The 14,655-nt window shown below is 36.1% G+C and overlaps 1 protein-coding gene and 1 pseudogene across 1 annotated transcript in view; both read right to left on the bottom strand.

Annotated features, from left to right (window-relative positions):
- ADGRB3 (adhesion G protein-coupled receptor B3) overlaps positions 1-14,655 on the bottom strand; it is an 888,617-nt gene that overhangs the window by 719,921 nt on the left and 154,041 nt on the right. The gene's annotated exons all lie outside the window — the stretch shown is intronic.
- Positions 3,294-5,237, bottom strand: LOC110217660 (thioredoxin-dependent peroxide reductase, mitochondrial pseudogene; annotated as a pseudogene).

Raw genomic sequence — 14,655 nt, forward strand, 5'->3', positions numbered from 1 at the left:
TGGAAAATTATACTGAGCTAGAGAATTTAAGTGTCTTTACTTATCCAAGGTCAAACGTGTATTAAATAAGGGAGCCAAATTTTGAACACATGTTCTCTGACTCCAAAGACAACATTCTTTCCACATTGACTCCCTTTCTATTTGTAATTGTAAATCTATTTAATATGGGAAATGGTCCTCAATTAACTTAGAACTATCTCATGCCACCCCCAAAGTTTCCAACAAACTACCATATACTGTGTGAATATAGTATGCATCCTTTGTTACTTAAATATCATTACACAAAAAATAATAACAAGATTCATTTGGAAAAAAAAAAGGTCCAGAATATCAAAGGAACTAAAGAAAAGAAATGCAGGGGAAGGTGGCCTAGCAATTCCAGATCTTAAATTGTATTATAAAGCAGCAATCATCAAAACTGCTTGGTACTGACTAAGAAATAGGGAGATGGATCAGTGGAATAGGTTAAATATGCAAGACACAGTAGTCAATGACTATAGTAATCTATTATTTGAGAAACCCAAAGACCCCAGTTTCTGGGATAAGATCCCACTCTTTGATTAAAAACTGCTGGGAAAACTGGAAAAGAGTATGGCAGAAACTAGGCATAGACTCAAATCTCACACCATATACCAAAATAAAGTCAAAATGGGTTCAGGACTTAGATATAAAGGCTGATACCATAAGTAAACTGGGAGAGCAAGGAATAGTTTACCTACAGATCTATGGAGAACAGAAGAATTCATGACCAAACAGGGGATAGAGAACATTATGAAAAGCAAAAATTTTGATTAAATTAAATTGAAATGTTTTTGCACAAACAAAGCCAATGCAATTAAGATTAGAAGGAAAGTAGAAAATTGGGAAAGAATTTTTACAACCAGTCTCTCTGATAAAGGCCTCATTTCTAAAATACATACAGAATTAAGACAAATTTACAAGAACACAAACCATTCCCCAATTGATAAATGGTCAAAGGATATGAACAGACAGTTCTCAGATGAAGAAATTAAAGCCATCTATAGTCATATGAAAAAATGCTCTAAATCATTATTGATTAGAGGAATGCAAATCAAAACAACTCTGAGGTACCACATCACACCTATCAGATTGAGCAACATGACAAAATAGGAAAATGATAAATGTTAGAGAAGATGTGGGAAAATTGGAACACTAATGCATTGTTGGTGGAGTTGTGAATGATCCAACCATTTTGGAGAACAATTTGGAACTATGCCCAAAGGGCTACAAAAATGTGCATACCCTTTGATCCAGCAATAGCACTTCTTGGGCTATATCCCAAAGAGATCAAACAAATGGGAAAAGGATCCATATATACAAAAATATTCATAGCAGCTCTTTTTGTGGTGGCAAAGAATTGGAAATTGAGAAGATGCCCATCAACTGGGGAATGGCTAAGCAAGTTGTGGTATATGAATGTAATGGAATACTATTGTGCTATAAGAAATGATGAACAGGCTGACTTCAGAAAAACCTGGAAGACTTCTATGGTCTGATGCTGAGTGAAGTGAGCAGAACCAAGAGGACTTTGTACACAGGTAACAGCCACGTTATTCAATGACTATGATTGTTAAACTGAACCCTTCTCAGCATTACAAGGATCTAAGACTTCTCCAGATGCCTTGGGATGGAAAATGCTGTCCACATCCAAAGAAAGAACTATAGAAGTCGAATTGCTATCACTTATTTTCTTCTTCTGTTGAGTTTTGTTTTATCTTTCTGATGGTTCCCCCTATTGGTTTTAATTTTTAGTTACAACTTCAGTGATGTGAAAATATGTTTAATGGGAATGTAAATGTAAAGCCTATATCAGATTGTGCACCGTCTTGGGAAGGGTGGGGGGGAGGAAGGGGGAGAAAAATTTTTGACTCAAAAGCATATGGAAGTGATTTTTTGATAAATCAAAATAAATTAACAAAATTTAAAAAAACAAAAACAAAAACAAAAAAAATCATTACACAGATATATGACAATGGTTGCCTTGTTTGTGTTCCTGAAAAATAATGTGTTAATCATTTTTTTTCCCATTGAAGGTATCTGTTGTCCTGAATGCAGCAGTCTGTTTCCCCTCAAGTACTCGGCACTATGGTGAACCTCAACTCAGATGGGAAGGTCCATTAATGTTAGTCCTGAAAACCCAAATACAATTCCATGGATCTTTTTATTTTAGTTTAAAATTTCTTTTTTCTTGATTAAAAAATGTACACCGAGTTATTCACCAGTTAGAATGATAAATGTTCAATAATTTCCAAAGCTGCATTATATATAATGCTGGGATTCAACAGCTATCTTTTACAATCAAATTAAATAGTATTTGAATTGTATCAAGACTTAAAGTTCACTCAGACTTCAAATAATGGTAAAATAAACCCCTGAATTAAAAATCTCTGGTCTTACGGGGCAGTTAGGTGGTGCAGTGGATAGAGTTCCAGCCTTGAAGTCAGGAGGACCTGAGTTCAAATCCACTCTCAGACACAAAACACACCACACGTACTAGCTGTGTGACCCTGGGCAAGTCACTTAACCCCAATTGCCTAGCAAAAAGCAAAAAAAACCCCAACAACTTTGATCTGCCCACCATGATTTACCACTGTGGGTGCTGTATTTTTTTTTTAAAGCAAATATACTCTATACTTGTCTTATACTCAAATGTGTTATGAGTCAAATTAGACCTCTGAAGTTATTATCTTTAATTACAAGACATTCACATTATGGAGAAAACAGACCATAGTTTAATAATTTTAAAAGAATCTGCAAAGAGATACTTAAAGGAAAGCAACTGTACCTGTTTACCTATAACTCAAGGCCTTCAAAGCATGCTGATTAAATGTTTGCCACAGCCATTTTTGTGCATATAAAGGCAATGCACAATTTCTTTAGCCTATAAATTCAAGAAGGTAACTTCTAGGTTCCAATGAACACATCAAATATATGGTAAGTGCAATTTGTAAAGGGGAACTATGGGAAAAGCAAGGATTTGGTATTAAAGGATCCTTTGAACTAGCAACAGCTATTAAGGTTAATTAGTTTGGGGGGGAATTTTATGAAAACAGTATTTAGGTATTCACAGACAAGCATAATGTGTATATATAGATATATGTGTGCATATATATGTGTATATATATATATATACACACACATATATGTGTATAAATACACATATATACACATATACACTACACTTTCATATGCAGTAATTTTTGCATGTTATTGTAGATTCCAATTTGTGGTTTCTTCATAATTTAAAAAGCCACGCAGGTCTACAATACATGTTATTGTTTATTCACTTTCTCAAAGTACTCCTTGGAAGCATTTGGAGATGGCTTGATTGTAGGTGAATCTGGTCTCCAATTTGCTGGAGAGACCTCTCCATGGACTTCCCCAAACTGGAATGCCTTCATCAAATGAAGAATCTCTTCCACACTTCAGCCCATAGGGAGATCATTGACACTGCTGTCTGATAACTCCATTAGGGTTAATTAAGAAGAGACCACTTAATGGAAGGCCAGGTCCTTCAAGCAGAACACCATAGACCCGGGAAATATGTTTGGTTAAATCTGATAGGCGTACAATATTCATATGGCCTAAACTACCACTATTTCTTGGTGCATTTATCCAGGCAAGATGACTAACTTGGGGATCTGCTGAAACCACAATTACCTCACAGTTCACTCATGAAATTCGTTAGCTTTGTCACAACAATTTCTGTTAGGCACACAAAAGTGAAATCAAGAGGATAGAAGAAAAGCACCATATATTTGCCTTTAAAGTCATCAAGGGAGACAGCTAGGTGGTGCAGAGGATAGAGCTCTGGCCTTGAAGTCAGGAGAACCTGAGTTCAAATCTGGTCTCAGACACACAACACACAATACATAGTAGCTGTGTGACCCTGAGCAAGTCACTTAACCCCAACTGCATAGTAAAAAAAGATAAAAAAAATAAAGTCATCAAGGCTTAATTTCTCTGAATTCTCCACTGACAACAGCTGTACCCTTAAAATATGGAGTATGTTGGGTTATAGCAGGCACATAAGTTGAAAAATTGCTGATGAAAGAAAATTTTGAATGGGTAGCATTCATGGGCATTATGTTGGCTGGAAATGTGTTTCTAGTAGCAAGAGGTCTAAAGGTTGAAGAAATGCCCAAGGGAAAGGAATTCATATGCCAATCAACTGAAGCCTGAAGTAACCTTCTCAAGGAAGCCACTGTCCATAAATTCTTGCCATTATATCCTAATAGCTCACAACATTGTGATGATGCCTGAATGAGTCTATGCAAGTAAACTTGCAAGTATATACATGCATATATGTAATATATAATATATATATCCATATATATCACTATATCTTTATATATAGTAACATGAAGCTAAATGAGATGTAAAATTGTTCTTGTTTGTTTATTTTGTTTTGCTGGTGAGGGAGAGGGGATGTAAATTTGGGTCTATAATTTAATTAGTATAGGGTACTCTCAGTACAGAAATTCCCTCACAGATGCATATTTGCAACTGTCTATAACTTTGAGGATTAAGAACTGACTTAGGCACTATGAGGTTGTATGAATTCCATAGTGCCATAACACTTATATATATTTCAGAGAAAGGACTTTAACCCAGTTATTTCTGACTTCAGGATTGGCTCTTTATTTCCTATACCCACTTTGCTACTCTGGAAAATGTTATTGAGGCTAAAATAAGAAAATATTTTGAAAACTATTTTCAAAAGTTTAAACATTTAGAAACAGCAAAAATAAATTTTCATTGAATGCAAGAAACATCCTGGGAGTGTTTAGTCTTTGATTAATTATTAATTATTCAGAAAGGCAATCATGATGGTTCAGTAAGTACCAAGGAGTTCAGGCAGCTGTATCACTTTGATGCAGAAGAGGCAAATGTAGAAAAGGAAAAGAAATCAATTTGATTTTCAGAAGTTATTCAAAAAACCCTAGAACCTACACATGTTTGAAAGTCATACCAGAATCAGCCTAATATTTCAACCAAATCTAGAACTAGAAAATAGTAACTCTTAAGACATCAATACTCTTACTTCTAGGGCACAAGATTCCATTGCTATGGTTATTCCCCCTCCTTAGGCAGATATAAATCCTATTTTGCTTTAATATATGATCTTCCTGAGTTGATCTGGAAAAAAAAATCATCACACATTGGACAACCTTTTGGTGATGCATACCTCCAAACTTAGCTAGAATGACAGACATAGAGCCTCTACTCATAGCTTTTTCACAGTAGAATATTAGCTCTTTGAGGGTAAGAACTATTTTGTTTTTGACTTTATTTCCCTAATGGCTAGCACAGTGATTGACACATAAGAGGTTCTTAGCAAATTTTTGACTGAATTTTCAACTTGGTAGGATTTTCAAAAACCTTTTTTGCTTAATCATTAATGTCACAGATGTACTTTCAAGCCTGGATGAGATGTAGGATTACCATTTTCATTTAACTGAATCACTAAGAACAATTGGTGAATTAGATGAAGTAAATATATATTGTGTATTGTAAAAATTCTCATAAAAATAGTTGAAACAGTTGATTTGCACTTAAAATATCAACTTTCAGTTATACACAACACAATCCCCCACATATAGTGGATACCTACGGTGGATAATTGAAGCATTACTACAATTTTAACACTTTTTATTGTAGTTTAAAGGATTTTTTTTGTAGATCATTGACCCAAAAAATCTGGTTTTATTGGTGTAATAAACTCCTAATTTAGAAATGAGAGATTTAGAAATACCTTCCACCCTTACATATTGGCACCTGTAGCTTAAAGCCTTAAAGAGATGCCTGGCATAATGAAACAGTAAGAGACAATATGGCTAGAATGTGTCAGGATTAGGTCTTAAACACCGGTCTCCTTGACTTCAAAGCCAACCCTCTATCACCTGCACCACATTGCCTCTAGAATTTTGAATATTATAATTTTAATTTCTGACTGTTATTTGATTACCAGTAGCTCTTAACATTTTAATTTTCTCTTTTCTTCTTTTCAGTTGCGCCTAAGCACATATAATGATAATTATCATCTAAAGATTTATCTATAGCCCTATTACTCAAAAGATAAATAGGCAATATCTGAGTTATGCATTAGGCTTTCATTTTTTGTTTTTCATGCTTAGTTTCTCAAAGTAAGAAGATGTAGGTTTTATTATCAGCTCTGATACTTGTTATGTGACTTTGAACAAGTCAGTTAACATTTCTAGATCTATGAAATAAAGGCATTAGAGAAATGTGCAATTTGAGTATGGATAACTAGTCTAACATTTTATTCAGTTAGCTCTCTGGATCTCTTTTAAAAATGAAATGCTATGCTTCTGATATTATAATTTCAGAGCTTATCTCAATAGATAGGCATAGAAGAAAAAATATAAATATATAATATTCTGATACTACAGATACTTGAATGTTTTCCTTAAATTATGCATGGAAGCAATCTAAAGGATATTGATTTTGTACCTCTATATGCCTTTGGTATGGGCAATAGAGGTGTGTGGTAGATCACCTGCCCTGGATTCAGGAAGACATGAGCTCAAATCCAGCCTCAGACATGTAATACTTCCTAGCTATGTGACCCTGGACGAGTCACTTAACCCCATTGCCTAATCAAAAAAAAAAAATAGAGGGGTATGGCATCACACTGCATTTTGGCTGTGACATGGAATAAAACATGTATTTATATTTCCTTTTGATACCAATTTGGAATGGAATATACCAATTTGAGAGAAATAATGCCTTCACTGAATAAGTATTTATTAAGCATTATTAAGTGCAAGACATTTTGTTAGGCACTAAGAATACCCTCCCAAAAAAATGAAGGAAGGAAGGAAAGAAAGGAGGAAGGAAGGAAGTCTATGTTCTCAATGAGTTTATATGCTACTATAAATCTTCCTTGAATATTAAGAAATAATTCAACTCACATTCATATAGTCCATTAAATTTTATGAAGAATTACCTTAAACACCTGGTAAAGTAAATAAACAAGTAAGTTTACCCTCATTTTACAGATATGGAAAATGGTGCTCAGAAAGATTGAAGGATTTACCCAGAGTCACAAAGTTAGGGAGCATTGACACAGGGCTGAAACTCAGTGTCCAGACTCCAGATCCAGTGCTTCTTGCCTTAGGCCTTGGTGCTTTTATCATGTGTGATTTCACTTTTCACTTGTCAAAATGCTAGCCCACCCAAACACAGCCAAAATCTAAATGAGAAAGAGGGAAATAGTAAATTCTTCAACTAGTCTGGAGACTAGAATGCAGAGCATATAATACCCTAGACATGAAGAAAAGAGAAGTAACTTCATGTTTTTTTTCTTCCTTCTCTCATAGTCTTCCATTTATTTAAGGCTACAGGCAATGCTGTCTTTTTCCTTTCTTTGTTATCTCCACCATTTAGCATAGTGCCTGGCATACAGTAGTCATTTAATAGGTTTTATTGAGGAACTGACTGGATTTTCATCACAAATTGTTTCTAGAAATTAAAATATTAAAAAGGGCTACCTTCATCACATAGAAACCTGAAGTTACCTTCTTTGCCTAGTACATAGCATTTGTTTTTCAAACATAAGAACTCTTGTTACATCATTTCAGTCATGTCAGATTCTCCATGATCCCTTTTGGAGTTTCATTGACAAAGATGCTGGAGTGGTTTACCATACCCTTCTCCAGCTCATATTATAGATGAGGAGACTGAGGTAAACAGTGTTAAGTGACTTACCTGGGGTCACACAAATAGTAAGTATCTGAGGCCAGATTTGAATTAAGGAAGATGAGTCTTCCTGACTCCAGGACTGTCACTCTACCACCTGTTTAATTCCAGGTAGATAATAGGAGATTCAGATTTCATTGCCATGCTATTTTAAATTATGTCACAAGGCTTAAATGTATAGAAACATCTATACCCATGGTAGCAAAATGGCTCTGAAATTCATTTTGTCTATAATTTCATGTCTAAAATATTGTTATCTATACCCACAGTAGGACAAAGGTATGCTGAGGTAAATTGATGAGACAGAAAATTACATTTAATTCTCAGTACTTTCTGCTACCATACAAAGACAAATACACATGCAATTTCATTGTAATGGGTTAATGGATCAGGTCTTCAGTTACTGATTTATAGATATGAAAGCAAATAGACCTAGCCTGCCATGCCCTATCTTTTAAAAATGCTGGTATCACACACACATGGGCACACACATACATACTCACATGCACACATAAATTTCATAGCATTATGACAGACATAATCTTAGCAAAAACGTAGGCAAAGGGCCCTTTTTTCACAAAATTGTTCTATGCTACCAAGAGCTAAATGGGTCACAACATAATATTTTACATTAGATACTAACCCAAGGTTATTTAGAGATTTGACCTAATTGAAGTTGTTTATGGAGCTCCTTGATCTTTCCATTACCCCTCATTTTCTTTGGTGATGAAATAAAGTAGGGTGATTTCTTTTTGATTATTTCAGAGTGCAATTCCCAGGAAAATCAATGTAGCATAACAGGTAGGGAAGCAAGTTAACTTTAAGTACTACTGTATGCTTTTCACTGAAGTATTTGTTATAGTTCTGGATAATATTTTTCTTAGCTTTGTTTACCTTCCACTCCTTGTAATTACTTCTCTTAATTGGACCAAGCTAGCTTAGTTTATACTCCCCTTGGGACTGTTGTTGGCAGGAGTGATTGGCAGTTCTCTCTCCCACATAGTGCCATTCTGAAATTGCAAATGTCATTTAACAGACTCATTCTCTCTTCTATTTTAGTGTGGGAGTGTGCCATTAAAAAGGAGCAGTTTGGGTGCATATATTTCTCCATAAATGTCTATGAAATTATGCACTCAATAATGTAATCATAAGACAGGAAAGGACCTTGAAAGGTCAACTACTCCATCTCCTGGATTTGAGGCACCTACACCACTCCCAGAACAGCACAAAATGGTAAGCATCTGCTTTGTTTTCAGAAAGCATCCTACACAGTCAACTCTCAATTATGTGTGATAACAGGGTATAAGAATGGTATTAATAACATTTCTATCCCCCTTTTCTTTCCATAGTTATGACTTGCTCCACCAGCAAAGCTTTTATTGGTGCTTATAACAAGAAGTCAAATTACCTGGCTTAAGTTTCTCATCTCCTTTTACTTTTCCTATGCATTTCTGATAGAGTTGCCGCTAAACAATGAAATGGTCAAAATGATAGACATTTCAAAGGAAGGAAAAACAGGAGCAGTACCAGTGAGGCACATAAAAGCCCCTGTTCATGGCTGAGAATTGATTGCATTGATATTGTGCATAGTGAATTAAATGTGTATTAAATAAGGTCTTGGCAAAAAAAGATCAATCCAAATGCCACAACTGAATTTACTGCATAAAGACTAGTAGAAAGCTTATGTGCATCATTAAAACAATGATTAAAAAAAAAGTAACTCCTCACGTGAAGACTTCTAGGAACAAAATTCTCTTCTAAAAATTAGCTATGATTAAAAAAAGTTGGCAAATAAACAAACAAAAACTTGGTGCAGGCAAAGTGATCTAGATGTGAGGAATGGGAGAGTAGCATCAAAAAGTTCCTAAAGGCTGAATTTGTAGTAGTAGGTTTCAGTGAGGAGGAGGAGGCCATGTTATCTCATCAACAGGCCCCTTAGAAAAATGTGGCTAGATAGAGGGCAGGAAATGGGTTAGGAATAACATGATTATTGCTATTATTCTTTCAATCTTCCTGGCTCATAACCTTGGCATCATACTCAACTTCTCACTCTTCATATCAGTCACCAACATTTCTCATGTCTACCCCTTCTACCCAGGTGAAGGGCCACGACCTTAGTTCTGGCTCTCATCAACTCTCATCTAAATTATTGAAATGACTTCCTAATTGGTGTCTGGGCCTTAGGTCACTCCTAAATCCATCCATCCTTCACATATGTGCCAAAATGATTTTTCTGAAGCACAAATCTGACCCTGCCATTCGCTACTGACACAAATAGTAACTTTCTATTGCCTCTAAAACAAAATATAAACTCCTGTTATGCATTTAAAACCTTTCATGACCTGACACCCAATATCTCTTTCCAGTTTTGCATTTTACTCTCCTTGCCACATTCTGCGATACAACCAAATTAGCCTTATCTCTGTTCTTCATACAGGACACTCCATCTCCTATGCACTATGCATGATGACTTTGCTGTGACTGTCTCACAAAAGCTTGGGATGTACTCTCTTTTATCACTAACTCATAGAATCCTTCTCTTCCTTTAAGACATAGCTCAAATATCACTTTCTTCTATTAGAAGCCATCCCTGACTTTTACAAATTGTTAGTCCCCTCCTTCTCTAATTACCTTTTACTTAATTCTTTTGTATTTATTGTATATATACTTATGTACGCACTTATTGTCTCCCCAATAAAGTGTAAGCTCCTTAAGAATAGGGATTTCATCCTTTGTATTTGTATTTTCAAAAGCTAGCTAAATGATTGACATTTTGTGGATGCATAATAAATGCTTACTGATTGCCTGATTAAAACATAATCAAGTTAATAATGAGGTCTTTGGGTATATATCACTGGTAATAAAATTACATCACTAAGCAGGAAAGATTTTCAGGATCCTTCCATGTATAGTAAAGATACACTCTAGCTCTCAGGCTCAGTTCTATTCACCCCTTGGGATGGCTGAGCCTGGATGACGTCCACAATGGACTGACATCTAGAATAATTACACTTTGATTAGCAGCATCACTAATACAGATATCTAAGAAGTAAAAATAAATTACCCTCCCCAGCCCTAGCCTCTTCCTTGGCTCTAGTTTTATTACTAATGAAAACCAGGTTAGTTATCTACTTACGAACATATGGGCTAATTGGAAATGCTATAGCATACCATACATGACAAGAACCAAACATACAGGAAGAGAGGCGGGGATATGTTTTGTTATTTTTTGTTTTCCTCAACCAGCAATGAACTTAAACTCATCAGCCTATAGTTATTTTCTAACTGCCCTGTGTTTCATTCCCTGAGAGTAGAGACAAGGGTCATCAAAACCACATTCCAATCCAAAAAAGCTGAGATCATCAAGGAAGAGGGTCAATTCAGATCTCAACAGAAATAACTCTGTCTACCTCAGTTTTCTCATCTGTATCTGTGGATAATAATAATATCTACTTTAGAGAGTGTTTGTGAGGATCGAATGAAATAATATTTATAAAGTGCTTCACAAACTTTAAAGTATTATGCTATGATGTGATACAATGTAAAAATCATTGACTGTGGAATCAGAAGACTAGTTTTAATACTGCCTTTAACACTTAGTGCCTTGTGTTAATTTGGGTAGGTTACTTAAATCTCTGTGGACATCAGTTTCCACAACTGAAAAGAGAGCAATGGATTAAAAGGCCCCCAAGGACCCTTCCAGATCTAGATCCATGATCCATAATCCCAATGACCCCTCTAAATCTGATCAGTTCATGCTAGTTCTTCTATTTCCATCCTATTACACATGGAAAAATCACAGACAAGTGAAACTCTACCCAAGGGTCTCACCACTCTCCCAGTTACACATCAATGCGTTTCTCTGTACCAGTACAAAATGGTAAGCACAAGGGTGTCAAACAACTATACATGCAAGGACCAAAAGGGACAGGATTCCATAACACTACAGAAGTTCACTAGAAGTAAATGATCTCTTTTGATGATCTCATCAGTGTCCATGGATTCAAATATCATCTCCCAGATCTACATCCAGCTCTCATCTCTGTCTGGAATAACAGTCTTGCCGTCCTGCCAATATTTGTACGTAAATATCCTTTGGCATCTCAAACTCAACACGTCCGAAACAGAGCTTGGCATCTTTCCTCCTAAAACCACCCCTCCACTTGACTTTCTTTTTCTGTCAAGGACACTCCCTTCTTCCACTCATTTAGATTCCCATCTTCAGACATTGTTGGCTCTTCCCTCTTACTTATGCACCATATCTGTTTGTTTTGCCAAGTCTTATCCATTCTGCCTCCTCACACTCACACTTCTCACATCTCTTCCTTTCTATCTACTCATGCTACAGTCACCCCAGTCCAGGCCCTCATACCTGAAGTATTGAAATAGGCATCCACTGTGTCCTCTGCTTCTAGTCTCTCCCTTCTCCCATCTATTGTCTAAAAAGCTGCCAAAAGTAGTTTCGGAGAAACTTGAAAAGACATGTGAAATGACAAAGTAAAATGAGAAGAAACAGGAGAACGGTTTACACAACTTTTTAAAGACATATTTGAAAAGTCTTGTCAGTCATGTCTGATTCTTTGTGACCCCATTTGCAGTTTTCTTGGCAAAGATATTGGAGCAGTATGTCATTTCCTTCTCCAGCTCATTTTCCAGATGCAGACACTGAGGTAAACAGGGTTATGTGACTTGCCCAAGGTCACATAGCTAGTCAGTGTCTGAGGCCGGATTTGAATTCAGTCTTCCTAACTCTGGGTCTGGCACTCTATCCACTCATCATGAGCAAACATCTGAATTTTCTAATTCTGTAACACCTTTCCATGATGCTCTGGGCAAACCCAGATACCCTTCTGGTGCATTGTAACAAGTCATGTTTCATTTGGTCATCCTAATCTCAAAAAGGATACTCAATCAGGGCAGCACACATCCCTAATCCTCTTTACAGATGGACAAAGATGACAATGTAGCTCTCACAATGTACAGACAGCCTGGCAACTCCCAAGAGCCATTCAGGCCATCTTCACCCAAAACGGGGACACGGTTCCTCCATGGCAACAAGAAGGTCACTTTGGTGATCCTGCCTGCAGAGCCATACTGAGGTGACAAGTCTAAGAACTTTCATCAATGCTATATTCAGCCATGATTCCCAAGAATCAATGATGAAGCATTGTACCCACTTTCTGATAGAGTCATGAGAGAGATGTAATCATTGCAGAATGAGATGTATATTTTTAAACATAGACATTGCAGGTTTTGTTTTGTTTGATGATATGCATATTTCTTACAAAAGTTGTGTTTTCTTTTCTTTTAATTGCAGGAGGTAGGACAAAGAAAAAATAAATGCATAATTGAAGAAAAAGTTCAAACAAAAATATAAAGTAGAAGTCTATCCATATCTCCCCTTTGCTTACATTTTGGCGGCTCTTCATTGTATTTGGGATAAAATATTATTTCATTCCCTTGGTATTCCCTTCACAACTTGGGTCCAGGCTTCCTTTCCAGGCTCATTTCAAACTACTACCCCTCACATACTCTATATTCCATTAAAAACTGGAATCCTTTCTGTTCTCATTCATGTCATTCTACCAATGATTTCCTTGCCCTTGCACAGGCTGTGACCTATAACTGGAACACTGTCCCTCCTGACTCCAATTCCTTGGAACACCCAGCTACAATTTAGACCAGCTCTGGTGTTTCTGATTTTGAGGCCTTTCCTCAGTCCCTCAGTTAGTGGACCACACCACTCATCACTGTACATTCATTTATGCAATTTTTTTTTCATTTACCTATCTGGTAACATAGTGTATCCCTCTTATAGAGTAAGAGCTCCTTCCCCTTAAGGACAAGAACCACATCACTTTTGTATTTGTATCATCAACATCTAACACAACTGTCATTAGTAGCTACTTAGAGGCAGCTAGGTGGCGCAGTTGGAGAAGGAAATGGCAAACTACTCCAGTATCTTTGTCATGAAATCTCCAAATGGAGTCACAAAAATTCAGACAGGACTGAAAAACAACTAAACAACAACAACAGCAAAGGTGGTTCAATGCATACACCATTGGGCCTGAAGTCAGGAAAGACTTAAATTTAAGTCCAGTCTCAAGACTTTTAATAGCTGGACAAGTCATTTAACACTGTTTGCCTCAGTTTCCTCATCTGTAAAATGAACTGCAGAAAGAAATGGCAACCAAGAACACCTTAAATGGGGCCACAAAGAGTTGGAAACAACTGAAACATTGAACAATAACAAGAAGTAGACATTTAATAAATGCTTCTTGATTGATTTAATTGATTGAATAAATGAAGAATTACCTAAATCACAAAGTTGTCAGCGAGCTTTCTACCTACCAAACTGAACTGTGTCACAATGTAATATCACGTCTCAGATGGGCAGAGATAAGTAGACAGAATTAGAGCACCAGAACTGGAAGTATTTTTGGCTTACACACCCCTCCACTCCTCCTCCCCTTACACAAACTGCTCTAAAAAAATTACAAAATAGGAAGATTCATGTAGTAGTGACACATTAGAATCAGTCTTAATTAAAACTAGTTTTAATCATGAAATAAGTGGTCAAGAAATAGAATGTAACTGCACCTAACTTACTGTTGCAATTCTAATTTCAGAGGAAAATTGATATAAAATGTAGTATTTTCATAATATAGCCTTCTTATTTTTATCATGTCTGGAAATGCATCCCTATACCTCTGACATTATTTCCTTTGGTAATTAAGTTTCTGACAAAGAAGTGTGTCATTGCAATACATCCAATTCATTAATAGAGGTATTACTGTAAAATGAGTATATTTCTCTGGATAACAAGATTCTAAAACCATTTGCAGTTGTACAATAGGAAATTGGGAGGAAAAGGGAAAGTTAACCTAGTTTCACTTTAAGTTGTCAAAGCCC

The sequence above is a fragment of the Phascolarctos cinereus genome, unplaced genomic scaffold (assembly GCF_003287225.1).
Source record: "Phascolarctos cinereus isolate Bilbo 61053 unplaced genomic scaffold, phaCin_HiC Scaffold_5;HRSCAF=322, whole genome shotgun sequence".
Classification (NCBI taxonomy): Eukaryota; Metazoa; Chordata; class Mammalia; order Diprotodontia; family Phascolarctidae; genus Phascolarctos; species Phascolarctos cinereus.